The sequence below is a fragment of the Neodiprion fabricii genome, chromosome 1 (genome assembly GCF_021155785.1).
Source record: "Neodiprion fabricii isolate iyNeoFabr1 chromosome 1, iyNeoFabr1.1, whole genome shotgun sequence".
NCBI classification, from domain to species: Eukaryota; Metazoa; Arthropoda; class Insecta; order Hymenoptera; family Diprionidae; genus Neodiprion; species Neodiprion fabricii.
This window is the reverse complement of record NC_060239.1, coordinates 8,944,773-8,959,438: the sequence shown is the minus strand read 5'-3', so window position 1 is coordinate 8,959,438 and position 14,666 is coordinate 8,944,773. Positions and strand designations below refer to the sequence as shown.

General features: G+C 38.8%; 1 long non-coding RNA gene across 1 annotated transcript; it reads left to right on the top strand.

The window, feature by feature from the left end:
- Positions 1-405: 405 nt before the first annotated feature.
- On the top strand, positions 406-1,878 carry LOC124174413. The gene is made up of 4 exons (XR_006868931.1): positions 406-733; positions 1,169-1,296; positions 1,422-1,553; positions 1,717-1,878. It is a non-coding gene; the product is annotated as an uncharacterized LOC124174413 (long non-coding RNA).
- Positions 1,879-14,666: the final 12,788 nt, after the last annotated feature.

Below are 14,666 nucleotides of genomic sequence, written 5' to 3'. Positions count from 1 at the left end.
ACTGATGTGAAACCGACATCATGGTATTAAACAAATCTTGTCGTAGAACATCTAATCTTTCAAATTTCTGCTGTTTCATCTTGTTATCATCAGACGGCATGCTCCCAATACATTCTATGCTTCGAGCATATATTATTGCAGAGAGCTACGTGTCCCATCGACATCGCAAAACTGCAGCCGAAGTGATGAGAGATAAAGATATGTAGTATTCCAGCGTCACTCCGTCTCTTTTACTCTGCATTTGGTCATTTGATGAGATCAGAGGAAATGCATTGACCAATCAGGTGTAGAGCGAGAGAGGCGGATTATAACTAAATATACCTTTCCTTTTCACTTTTCCGCTATACTTTTTGTACACGTAAAGCTATCTCCAATAGAAAATGCTCTAATATTTTATGTAGCGTGTCTTCTGTAATGATTCCATGGCTGTGTGGCATGGGCTCCATGGGTATATCCACCTGCATGGATATATCGGCACATACATGGTATGGACTGCGTGATCTCAACATAAAGGCGTTCCAAAAGTACCCTCTAGAGTTAGACGTTGACTGAAGAATACGAAGACAGTTGCCTGAGTTGGGCTTTAGTGTGACAACCGAAAGTCGTCGGGCGCTTGCGCCCTCTGTGACGACCCGAAGGTAGAGTCGAGAACTTTAGAAGAACATCAGAGAGTTACCGATTCCAACATGATGCTGACTGCATTCACCTTCCGAGTAACACAGTCTTCGCAATGGTAAGCCCAAGCCAGTACTTAGCCTGTGTGTACTTACCGACTTGCCGGCGATATTAGAAATTAATAATGAGAATAAATTTCTTCCAAAATTCGTAGGAAATCAGTGATTTAATTGAACTATAGGTACCCGAGAGAAGAATGTATACATAGATTATGAATAATAATAGAACTGTTGTAACAATGGTGCAAAGACCAAAAAGTATATATGTACATGCGGTCAATATTATATGTATGTACGATATTAATATGTATGATACATTTACGATCAATACGTGATGCATACTACAAATTTTATAATTTTCCAGGAGACGAACTAGATTATATACAATAATACGGCTATGATATGGAAATAGAAGAATTATTCATGTCGAAATAGGATTCTATTCGACACGCGCTCGATGTATTCCATAACATTAATATTCATAATTATTCCAGTAACTTTCCAAAAAGAAAGCCCGAGTAAGTGTAATACATCACGGATGCGCTAATTTGATGAAGATGAAATGAATGCTCCGTACATGAACAGTATTTGACACAGTGTCCTGATTTGAGGACCTAAAGAGGTGATTGTCAGCGATTTTTTTTTTTTGATGGGGAGAGATAAAACGAAGCTTCTTGAAACTTCAAGTGTATTTTAACACACATTTGTCAGGTACAAGCAAAAATTTTTATCATCCAACTGTTGCAGAACGGCGCGGCACTGTTATTAGATGACTCGTTAACTGAAGACTATATCTTTAGTCAGCGGCTGACCATCAAAGGGCCTGGCCGATTGAGTCTGGAATCGACAGGAGAGATAGAATGCGTATTTCTTGTAAATGTGAGAACTAGAATCATTATACATCACATTATACATCATCATCAGACATAGTATAAAGTTTCATAATAATGTTTGGATGATCGGATGTTTGGATGTTTAGAAAGTGACGTCACCCAAATTTTTTTTTGTTTTGCCGTCATCGATCTACGACCACGAAAATCAGCTAGCCGAATTCTTCAGTCCGGAAACAACCGCGCGGTAGAGCGGACGTATGAAAATCGCGCTCCGCAGATTTTGTGTGCCGGGTTCTCTACCTCCTGGATCCTGCGCTCCGGGTCCGTTTCCTGGTGCAACTCGACTTCCAGGACAAGCGCCCCGTAGTTTCTGCGCTCCAGGTCCGCTACCTGGTGAAACTTGAATTTCAGGAAAAGCGCTCCATGGTTCCAGCGCTCCAGGTCCGCTACCTGATCAAACTCGACTCTCGGAGGACAACGAAGACGAGGAGAACAAGGTGGACGAAGAGAACGAGGATTTCTGCACGGTGGGTATAACATTTTTCTACTTTTCAATGGCAATTGTGATTTTATTCTATCCAAAATTTTTGAACTTGTTATGTTTACAATGAATTATTTCAATTCATATTTCGCCCAAGTCGTAATTCAGTAGCTATCATCGTGCTAGTAAAATTTATATAATTTTTTCTAATTTTCTCATAATCTTCTTGGTAAAATCTGTCCATAAAAAAATTATATTATTCGTTACACAATATTTTTGATGTGTTTACATACTGAAAATATTTATTACTATTGAAGGTACAACCCGAGGTGGTTATCGGTGATCGTTGGAGGTGGTCGGAGGTGGACGAAGAGGAGGACGAGGAAGACGAGGAGAACAAGGTGGCTGAGGATTTGTGCTCGGTGAGTAAGACACTTTTATAATATTTGATGGCAATTGTAATTATATTTCATCTCAAATTTATCAAACTTGTCAGGTTTACATTAAATTATTTCAATTCATTTTCCGCGCAAGCACAAATTCGGTAGATATAAATGCGCTAATAAAATTTATTATATTATTAATTATTTAATTAATTATATTGATCCTTACACAATATTTTTAATGTGTTCCTATACTGAGAATATTTATTACTATTCCAGGTATAACCCGAGGTGGTTGGCGGTGGTTGGCGGTGGTTGGCGGTGGTCGAGCTGGACGAGGTGGAGGACGAGGATTCGTGCTCGGTGAGTTTAACATTTTTACAATATTTGATGAAGTAGAATCAGCATCAGGAGTAGGATCAGGGGAAGATATAGAAATAGGAGTAGAAGTAGTAGGAGTTAGAGTGGGATTAGGAGCAGGAGTAGTCGGAGTAGGAATAGGAGTAGTCGTCGTAGTAGGAGTAGAAGTAGGAGTAGGAGCAGAAGTAGGTAGGGCGGGGTGGGTCCTGAGAGGGGTGGGGAGGGGTGGGAAGGGGATATTATCATATCAAGTTATCAGTAATAAGCAATTGCGGGTAAAATATTAGCTTACTTATGTAAATATTTATGAATATAGCCTCTATGAATGTTCATTGTTGGTGTATAAGGTCTGGCAACGTACCTACTTTCTGTAAGAGATGTTGAAGATTTTTAACATAATTATGTTTCAGTTCTGTGCCCCACCTAGTGATCCACTGGTACATATCCTCCGACGTGACATCGCTGTGCTACGTATAAAGAAGAAAAGATTTATTAAGATGCAAATTGCTCCTCTCTTCTTGCCATTGTGCTTTCAGCCATTGTTGTGCCGTGTGTTTAAAATTTAGGACAGTATATAATATAGAATAAAAGGTACAGCTACGAATATAACACTACAATAAATCTTATAGAAATGAGCTCTCATTGAGATTTCTCTGTATTTATAACTCGACGCGAGAAGGCAAAAATCAATGTAATGCCATCTGTAAGGTAATTTGACTCGTGTTTGCACAACGAGAACTCGTTGGGCATTTTGCGGTGAAATTTGAAAAATTGTTGTACAAGAAATTAAATAACTGTAAAAATGGAGAAATAATATTATCTCTAATAGTGAATGTAGCTAATACAGCTTTAACCGTATATTGATTATGTTATTGATCTATTGTGACTAGATCGGAATTAGATAAGCTCTCTAAATACTCTTTTCTAGACTATTACTTTATATCACGTATATGTATACTATGATTACCCTTGCCACGTTTTATGTTGCGCTTGTGTAATTTGTATATTATTAACCTTACGTTTTACTCTATTTGCGACAAGTTGTGAGTGTTTCTAATTTCTTGGCAATTATTTATGTACATGTATGTGTATACATGTATATGTATACTTATGCATGTGTATATACATATGTACACACATTTAAAACTAGATTTTTACAATAAACACAGAGGTTTTAGTATATTCACATACGGATTTCTGTGTATAGGTATACTTGAACTAAAATATCCTTATCTCTAACGCGGAGTACTTCGTAATTCGCATTTGTCTTGTAACCCAATGTCCTGCATACGTTGGCAAAAATCGAGATCCAACTTAATTGAGTCTCAAGGCCCTGTTGACATAAAAGCAGCTATTTGATAGAAATTATAGTTTATAGTTTACACAGCCCATTGCATGATATTTCATTATAAATACATACGTTTCAATGTATTTAGGAATAATTTATCAAATGTACAGAGGTCATGTGCAAATAATAAATGAATTCGACCACAGTTTGACGTATTCATTAGAGCTTTAACAATAAATTTAAGCTTTGTTACTTCTTTTATTTCATTATGGATAATCAGAAACATCTCCGACTATTCGTGCCGTGGAAGCGTGGGGATTAAACCAAATGTAGCAAAAGATTAGAAACAGTGTATGTAGAGTACGGGTATTTTTCTGACAATGCAAACACGTGCCGCTAGCTTAGTTTTGACATATCTAGAATACCACGCCTTGCGAATTAGCTTTCCAGACAGAGATGAATGATGAATTTTGAGGACTGCATTATCGTTGTTGAATACTCTACGCCTCGTGGGAAACGAAAATCTGTAACGATAAAATTGATGCACCGGATCATCGTCGACTTTAACTTTTGAAATGTCCTACCATTTCCGAACACTTCCAACCATCCTATTTACCTATATTACTAGATTAGCTATGATATGAAAAGACAAGAATTATTCATTTCGAAATGGGATTCTATTCTACGCGCGCACGACGTATTCCATAACATTGATATTCCGATGTATTCCATAACATAAATATTCCAACAACTTTTCATTTGCTCTCTCGATCTTGGATTTTCGTAGGCATAGAATCGAAACGCTGTTTTAGCTAGTCGCAAGTGAAGTATCTACGTTGGGTAGAGAAGCTGAATAGTTTTTCGAAAAGTGTTTGAATGGAAAAAAATTCAGAGTAACTGTAATACATCACGGATGCGCCAATTTTGATTAAGATGAAATGGATTCTCCGTACATGAGACAGTATTTAACGCAGCGTAGTGATTTAAAGACCTAAGAAGGTGACAGGAAGAGAAGGAACGAGGCTTCTTAACACTTCGAGTGTATTTTAACACACATTTGAAAGGTACGAGCAAAATTTTTCATCATCCAACTGTCGCAGCGTTATCAGCTGACCCGTTAACTGAAGGATATATCTTCAGTCAACCGCTGACCATCGAAGGGCCTGGCCGCTTGAGTCTGGAATCGGCAGGAGAGATGAAGTGTGTATTTCTTGTATGAAACGTGAAAACTAAAAGCATTATACATCATATCATATCATCATACATCGTACACCATACATCATACACCATTCATTATCATACCTAGTATTACAGTTCGAAACCAAAGTTTGAATTTTCGGATGTTCGGAAAGTGACGTCACCAATTCAAAATCAGCTAGCCGAATTCCTCAGTCTGGAAACAACCGCGCAGTAGAGCGGACGGACGAGACTCGCGCTCCGCAAATTTCGAGTACGGGTTCTCAATCTCCCGGATCCCGCGCTTCGGGTCCGCTACGTATTTCGAGTACCGGGTTCTCAACCTCCCGGATCTACAATAAATTATTTCAATTCGTTTTTCGCGCAAGCCGAAATTCAGTAGCTGTCAGTCCGCTAACAAAATTTCTCGACTTCCACGATAAGCGCTCCGTGGTTCCTGTTCACGTTTACAATAAATTATTTCAATTCGTTTTTCGCGCAAGCCGAAATTCAGTAGCTGTCAGTCCGCTAACAAAATTTCTCGACTTCCACGATAAGCGCTCCGTGGTTCCTGTTCACGTTTACAATAAATTATTTCAATTCGTTTTTCGCGCAAGCCGAAATTCAGTAGCTGTCAGTCCGCTAACAAAATTTCTCGACTTCCACGATAAGCGCTCCGTGGTTCCTGTTCACGTTTACAATAAATTATTTCAATTCGTTTTTCGCGCAAGCCGAAATTCAGTAGCTGTCAGTCCGCTAACAAAATTTCTCGACTTCCACGATAAGCGCTCCGTGGTTCCTGTTCACGTTTACAATAAATTATTTCAATTCGTTTTTCGCGCAAGCCGAAATTCAGTAGCTGTCAGTCCGCTAACAAAATTTCTCGACTTCCACGATAAGCGCTCCGTGGTTCCTGTTCACGTTTACAATAAATTATTTCAATTCGTTTTTCGCGCAAGCCGAAATTCAGTAGCTGTCAGTCCGCTAACAAAATTTCTCGACTTCCACGATAAGCGCTCCGTGGTTCCTGTTCACGTTTACAATAAATTATTTCAATTCGTTTTTCGCGCAAGCCGAAATTCAGTAGCTGTCAGTCCGCTAACAAAATTTCTCGACTTCCACGATAAGCGCTCCGTGGTTCCTGTTCACGTTTACAATAAATTATTTCAATTCGTTTTTCGCGCAAGCCGAAATTCAGTAGCTGTCAGTCCGCTAACAAAATTTCTCGACTTCCACGATAAGCGCTCCGTGGTTCCTGTTCACGTTTACAATAAATTATTTCAATTCGTTTTTCGCGCAAGCCGAAATTCAGTAGCTGTCAGTCCGCTAACAAAATTTCTCGACTTCCACGATAAGCGCTCCGTGGTTCCTGTTCACGTTTACAATAAATTATTTCAATTCGTTTTTCGCGCAAGCCGAAATTCAGTAGCTGTCAGTCCGCTAATAAAATTTCTCGACTTCCAGGATAAGCGCTCCGTAGTTCCTGGTTCACGTTTACAATAAATTATTTCAATTCGTTTTTCGCGCAAGCCGAAATTCAATAGCTGTCAGTACGCTAATAAAATTTCTATAACTTTATAATCTTCTCATAATCTTTCTTGTAGATTATATCGGTAAAAAAATTATATCAAACCTTACACATTATTTTCGATTTGTTCTCACGCTGAAAATATTTATTATTATTCGGGGTATAACTCGAGGTGGTTGAAGGTGGTCGGAGGTGGACGAGGAGGAGGACGAGGAGGACGAGGATTTGTGCTGGGTGAGTAAAACACTTTTATAATATTTGACGGCAATTATAATTATATTTCATCTGAAATATTACAAACTTGTCACGTTTACAATAAATTATTTCAATTCATTTTTCGTGCAAGCACATATTCAGTAGCTATGAATAATCTTATACAATTTATTATATTATTGATTCATCAATTAACATTCTTATAATATTTAATGGCAATTGTAATTATATTTCATCTGAAATATTACAAACTTGTCACGTTTACAATAAATTATTTCAATACATTTTTCGTGCAAGCACATATTCAGTAGCTATGAATAATCTTATACAATTTATTATATTATTGATTCATTAATTAACATTCTTATAATATTTAATGGCAATTGTAATTATATTTCATCTGAAATATTACAAACTTGTCACGTTTACAATAAATTATTTCAATTCATTTTTCGTGCAAGCACATATTCAGTAGCTATGAATAATCTTATACAATTTATTATATTATTGATTCATTAATTAACATTCTTATAATATTTAATGGCAATTGTAATTATATTTCATCTGAAATATTACAAACTTGTCACGTTTACAATAAATTATTTCAATTCATTTTTCGTGCAAGCACATATTCAGCAGCTATGAATAATCTTGTACAATTTATTATATCATTAATTAATTGATTAAATACATTAATCCTTACACAATATTTTCGATGTCTTCCTATACTAAAAATATTCATTACAATTCCAGCTATTACCCGAGATGGTCGGAGGTGGACGAGCTGGACGAGGAGGAAGACCAGGTGGACGAGGAGGAGGACGAGGTGGACGAGGAGGAGGCGGGGTGGGTCGTGGGAGAGGACCTCTCCTCTCCTCAGAGGAGAGGAGGGGGAGGGGCAGAGAAGGTGGAGAGGTGGGTGGGGAGGGGGAAGGGGTGGGAAGGGAAGGGAAGGGGGGGAAGGGAGGAGGGGAGGGGAGGGCGGCGGGGAGGGGGATGGGAAGGGAAGGGGTGGGCAGGGTGGCGGGGAGGGGGGGGGGGAGAGGGAAGGGAAGGGATGGGGAGGGGAGGGTGGCGGGAGGGGGGCGGGCGGGCGGGTTGGAGGGAGGGAGGGTGGGAGGGTGAGAGGGAGGGAGGGAGGGTGGGAGGGAGAGAGTGGAGGACGTATGTCGATGCCAGCCTGTTGTAGTTAATAGAGCAGTACACCCCCCCCTCCTGCGCCCGCCCGCCCTCCATCCCTCCCTCCCTCCCTCCCTCCCTCCCGACCTCCCACCCGCCCACCCGCCCGCCCCCCTCCCGCCACCCTCCCCTCCCCATCCCTTCCCATCCCCCTCCCCGCCGCCCTCCCCTCCCCTCCTCCCTTCCCCCCCTACCCTTCCCTTCCCACCCCTTCCCCCTCCCCACCCACCTCTCCACCTTCCCTGCCCCTCCCCCTCCTCTCCTCTGAGGAGAGGAGAGGTCCTCTCCCACGACCCACCCCGCCTCCTCCTCGTCCACCTCGTCCTCCTCCTCGTCCACCTGGTCTTCCTCCTCGTCCAGCTCGTCCACCTCCGACCATCTCGGGTAATAGCTGGAATTGTAATGAATATTTTTAGTATAGGAAGACATCGAAAATATTGTGTAAGGATTAATGTATTTAATCAATTAATTAATGATATAATAAATTGTACAAGATTATTCATAGCTGCTGAATATGTGCTTGCACGAAAAATGAATTGAAATAATTTATTGTAAACGTGACAAGTTTGTAATATTTCAGATGAAATATAATTACAATTGCCATTAAATATTATAAGAATGTTAATTAATGAATCAATAATATAATAAATTGTATAAGATTATTCATAGCTACTGAATATGTGCTTGCACGAAAAATGAATTGAAATAATTTATTGTAAACGTGACAAGTTTGTAATATTTCAGATGAAATATAATTACAATTGCCATTAAATATTATAAGAATGTTAATTAATGAATCAATAATATAATAAATTGTATAAGATTATTCATAGCTACTGAATATGTGCTTGCACGAAAAATGAATTGAAATAATTTATTGTAAACGTGACAAGTTTGTAATATTTCAGATGAAATATAATTACAATTGCCATTAAATATTATAAGAATGTTAATTAATGAATCAATAATATAATAAATTGTATAAGATTATTCATAGCTACTGAATATGTGCTTGCACGAAAAATGAATTGAAATAATTTATTGTAAACGTGACAAGTTTGTAATATTTCAGATGAAATATAATTACAATTGCCATTAAATATTATAAGAATGTTAATTAATGAATCAATAATATAATAAATTGTATAAGATTATTCATAGCTACTGAATATGTGCTTGCACGAAAAATGAATTGAAATAATTTATTGTAAACGTGACAAGTTTGTAATATTTCAGATGAAATATAATTATAATTGCCGTCAAATATTATAAAAGTGTTTTACTCACCCAGCACAAATCCTCGTCCTCCTCGTCCTCCTCCTCGTCCACCTCCGACCACCTTCAACCACCTCGAGTTATACCCCGAATAATAATAAATATTTTCAGCGTGAGAACAAATCGAAAATAATGTGTAAGGTTTGATATAATTTTTTTACCGATATAATCTACAAGAAAGATTATGAGAAGATTATAAAGTTATAGAAATTTTATTAGCGTACTGACAGCTATTGAATTTCGGCTTGCGCGAAAAACGAATTGAAATAATTTATTGTAAACGTGAACAGGAACCACGGAGCGCTTATCGTGGAAGTCGAGAAATTTTGTTAGCGGACTGACAGCTACTGAATTTCGGCTTGCGCGAAAAACGAATTGAAATAATTTATTGTAAACGTGAACAGGAACCACGGAGCGCTTATCGTGGAAGTCGAGAAATTTTGTTAGCGGACTGACAGCTACTGAATTTCGGCTTGCGCGAAAAACGAATTGAAATAATTTATTGTAAACGTGAACAGGAACCACGGAGCGCTTATCGTGGAAGTCGAGAAATTTTGTTAGCGGACTGACAGCTACTGAATTTCGGCTTGCGCGAAAAACGAATTGAAATAATTTATTGTAAACGTGAACAGGAACCACGGAGCGCTTATCGTGGAAGTCGAGAAATTTTGTTAGCGGACTGACAGCTACTGAATTTCGGCTTGCGCGAAAAACGAATTGAAATAATTTATTGTAAACGTGAACAGGAACCACGGAGCGCTTATCGTGGAAGTCGAGAAATTTTGTTAGCGGACTGACAGCTACTGAATTTCGGCTTGCGCGAAAAACGAATTGAAATAATTTATTGTAAACGTGAACCAGGAACCACGGAGCGCTTATCGTGGAAGTCGAGAAATTTTGTTAGCGGACTGACAGCTACTGAATTTCGGCTTGCGCGAAAAACGAATTGAAATAATTTATTGTAAACGTGAACAGGAACCACGGAGCGCTTATCGTGGAAGTCGAGAAATTTTGTTAGCGGACTGACAGCTACTGAATTTCGGCTTGCGCGAAAAACGAATTGAAATAATTTATTGTAAACGTGAACAGGAACCACGGAGCGCTTATCGTGGAAGTCGAGAAATTTTGTTAGCGGACTGACAGCTACTGAATTTCGGCTTGCGCGAAAAACGAATTGAAATAATTTATTGTAAACGTGAACAGGAACCACGGAGCGCTTATCGTGGAAGTCGAGAAATTTTGTTAGCGGACTGACAGCTACTGAATTTCGGCTTGCGCGAAAAACGAATTGAAATAATTTATTGTAAACGTGAACCCGGAACCACGGAGCGCTTATCCTGGAAGTCGAGAAATTTTATTAGCGGACCGACAGCTACTTAATTTCGGCTTGCGCGAAAAACGAATTGAAATAATTTATTGTAAACGTGAACCAGGAACCACGGAGCGCTTATCCTGGAAGTCGAGAAATTTTGTTAGCGGACTGACAGCTACTGAATTTCGGCTTGCGCGAAAAACGAATTGAAATAATTTATTGTAAACGTGAACAGGAACCACGGAGCGCTTATCGTGGAAGTCGAGAAATTTTGTTAGCGGACTGACAGCTACTGAATTTCGGCTTGCGCGAAAAACGAATTGAAATAATTTATTGTAAACGTGAACAGGAACCACGGAGCGCTTATCGTGGAAGTCGAGAAATTTTGTTAGCGGACTGACAGCTACTGAATTTCGGCTTGCGCGAAAAACGAATTGAAATAATTTATTGTAAACGTGAACCAGGAACCACGGAGCGCTTATCGTGGAAGTCGAGAAATTTTGTTAGCGGACTGACAGCTACTGAATTTCGGCTTGCGCGAAAAACGAATTGAAATAATTTATTGTAAACGTGAACAGGAACCACGGAGCGCTTATCGTGGAAGTCGAGAAATTTTGTTAGCGGACTGACAGCTACTGAATTTCGGCTTGCGCGAAAAACGAATTGAAATAATTTATTGTAAACGTGAACAGGAACCACGGAGCGCTTATCGTGGAAGTCGAGAAATTTTGTTAGCGGACTGACAGCTACTGAATTTCGGCTTGCGCGAAAAACGAATTGAAATAATTTATTGTAAACGTGAACAGGAACCACGGAGCGCTTATCGTGGAAGTCGAGAAATTTTGTTAGCGGACTGACAGCTACTGAATTTCGGCTTGCGCGAAAAACGAATTGAAATAATTTATTGTAAACGTGAACAGGAACCACGGAGCGCTTATCGTGGAAGTCGAGAAATTTTGTTAGCGGACTGACAGCTACTGAATTTCGGCTTGCGCGAAAAACGAATTGAAATAATTTATTGTAAACGTGAACAGGAACCACGGAGCGCTTATCGTGGAAGTCGAGAAATTTTGTTAGCGGACTGACAGCTACTGAATTTCGGCTTGCGCGAAAAACGAATTGAAATAATTTATTGTAGATCCGGGAGGTTGAGAACCCGGTACTCGAAATACGTAGCGGACCCGAAGCGCGGGATCCGGGAGATTGAGAACCCGTACTCGAAATTTGCGGAGCGCGAGTCTCGTCCGTCCGCTCTACTGCGCGGTTGTTTCCAGACTGAGGAATTCGGCTAGCTGATTTTGAATTGGTGACGTCACTTTCCGAACATCCGAAAATTCAAACTTTGGTTTCGAACTGTAATACTAGGTATGATAATGAATGGTGTATGATGTATGGTGTACGATGTATGATGATATGATATGATGTATAATGCTTTTAGTTTTCACGTTTCATACAAGAAATACACACTTCATCTCTCCTGCCGATTCCAGACTCAAGCGGCCAGGCCCTTCGATGGTCAGCGGTTGACTGAAGATATATCCTTCAGTTAACGGGTCAGCTGATAACGCTGCGACAGTTGGATGATGAAAAATTTTGCTCGTACCTTTCAAATGTGTGTTAAAATACACTCGAAGTGTTAAGAAGCCTCGTTCCTTCTCTTCCTGTCACCTTCTTAGGTCTTTAAATCACTACGCTGCGTTAAATACTGTCTCATGTACGGAGAATCCATTTCATCTTAATCAAAATTGGCGCATCCGTGATGTATTACAGTTACTCTGAATTTTTTTCCATTCAAACACTTTTCGAAAAACTATTCAGCTTCTCTACCCAACGTAGATACTTCACTTGCGACTAGCTAAAACAGCGTTTCGATTCTATGCCTACGAAAATCCAAGATCGAGAGAGCAAATGAAAAGTTGTTGGAATATTTATGTTATGGAATACATCGGAATATCAATGTTATGGAATACGTCGTGCGCGCGTAGAATAGAATCCCATTTCGAAATGAATAATTCTTGTCTTTTCATATCATAGCTAATCTAGTAATATAGGTAAATAGGATGGTTGGAAGTGTTCGGAAATGGTAGGACATTTCAAAAGTTAAAGTCGACGATGATCCGGTGCATCAATTTTATCGTTACAGATTTTCGTTTCCCACGAGGCGTAGAGTATTCAACAACGATAATGCAGTCCTCAAAATTCATCATTCATCTCTGTCTGGAAAGCTAATTCGCAAGGCGTGGTATTCTAGATATGTCAAAACTAAGCTAGCGGCACGTGTTTGCATTGTCAGAAAAATACCCGTACTCTACATACACTGTTTCTAATCTTTTGCTACATTTGGTTTAATCCCCACGCTTCCACGGCACGAATAGTCGGAGATGTTTCTGATTATCCATAATGAAATAAAAGAAGTAACAAAGCTTAAATTTATTGTTAAAGCTCTAATGAATACGTCAAACTGTGGTCGAATTCATTTATTATTTGCACATGACCTCTGTACATTTGATAAATTATTCCTAAATACATTGAAACGTATGTATTTATAATGAAATATCATGCAATGGGCTGTGTAAACTATAAACTATAATTTCTATCAAATAGCTGCTTTTATGTCAACAGGGCCTTGAGACTCAATTAAGTTGGATCTCGATTTTTGCCAACGTATGCAGGACATTGGGTTACAAGACAAATGCGAATTACGAAGTACTCCGCGTTAGAGATAAGGATATTTTAGTTCAAGTATACCTATACACAGAAATCCGTATGTGAATATACTAAAACCTCTGTGTTTATTGTAAAAATCTAGTTTTAAATGTGTGTACATATGTATATACACATGCATAAGTATACATATACATGTATACACATACATGTACATAAATAATTGCCAAGAAATTAGAAACACTCACAACTTGTCGCAAATAGAGTAAAACGTAAGGTTAATAATATACAAATTACACAAGCGCAACATAAAACGTGGCAAGGGTAATCATAGTATACATATACGTGATATAAAGTAATAGTCTAGAAAAGAGTATTTAGAGAGCTTATCTAATTCCGATCTAGTCACAATAGATCAATAACATAATCAATATACGGTTAAAGCTGTATTAGCTACATTCACTATTAGAGATAATATTATTTCTCCATTTTTACAGTTATTTAATTTCTTGTACAACAATTTTTCAAATTTCACCGCAAAATGCCCAACGAGTTCTCGTTGTGCAAACACGAGTCAAATTACCTTACAGATGGCATTACATTGATTTTTGCCTTCTCGCGTCGAGTTATAAATACAGAGAAATCTCAATGAGAGCTCATTTCTATAAGATTTATTGTAGTGTTATATTCGTAGCTGTACCTTTTATTCTATATTATATACTGTCCTAAATTTTAAACACACGGCACAACAATGGCTGAAAGCACAATGGCAAGAAGAGAGGAGCAATTTGCATCTTAATAAATCTTTTCTTCTTTATACGTAGCACAGCGATGTCACGTCGGAGGATATGTACCAGTGGATCACTAGGTGGGGCACAGAACTGAAACATAATTATGTTAAAAATCTTCAACATCTCTTACAGAAAGTAGGTACGTTGCCAGACCTTATACACCAACAATGAACATTCATAGAGGCTATATTCATAAATATTTACATAAGTAAGCTAATATTTTACCCGCAATTGCTTATTACTGATAACTTGATATGATAATATCCCCTTCCCACCCCTCCCCACCCCTCTCAGGACCCACCCCGCCCTACCTACTTCTGCTCCTACTCCTACTTCTACTCCTACTACGACGACTACTCCTATTCCTACTCCGACTACTCCTGCTCCTAATCCCACTCTAACTCCTACTACTTCTACTCCTATTTCTATATCTTCCCCTGATCCTACTCCTGATGCTGATTCTACTTCATCAAATATTGTAAAAATGTTAAACTCACCGAGCACGAATC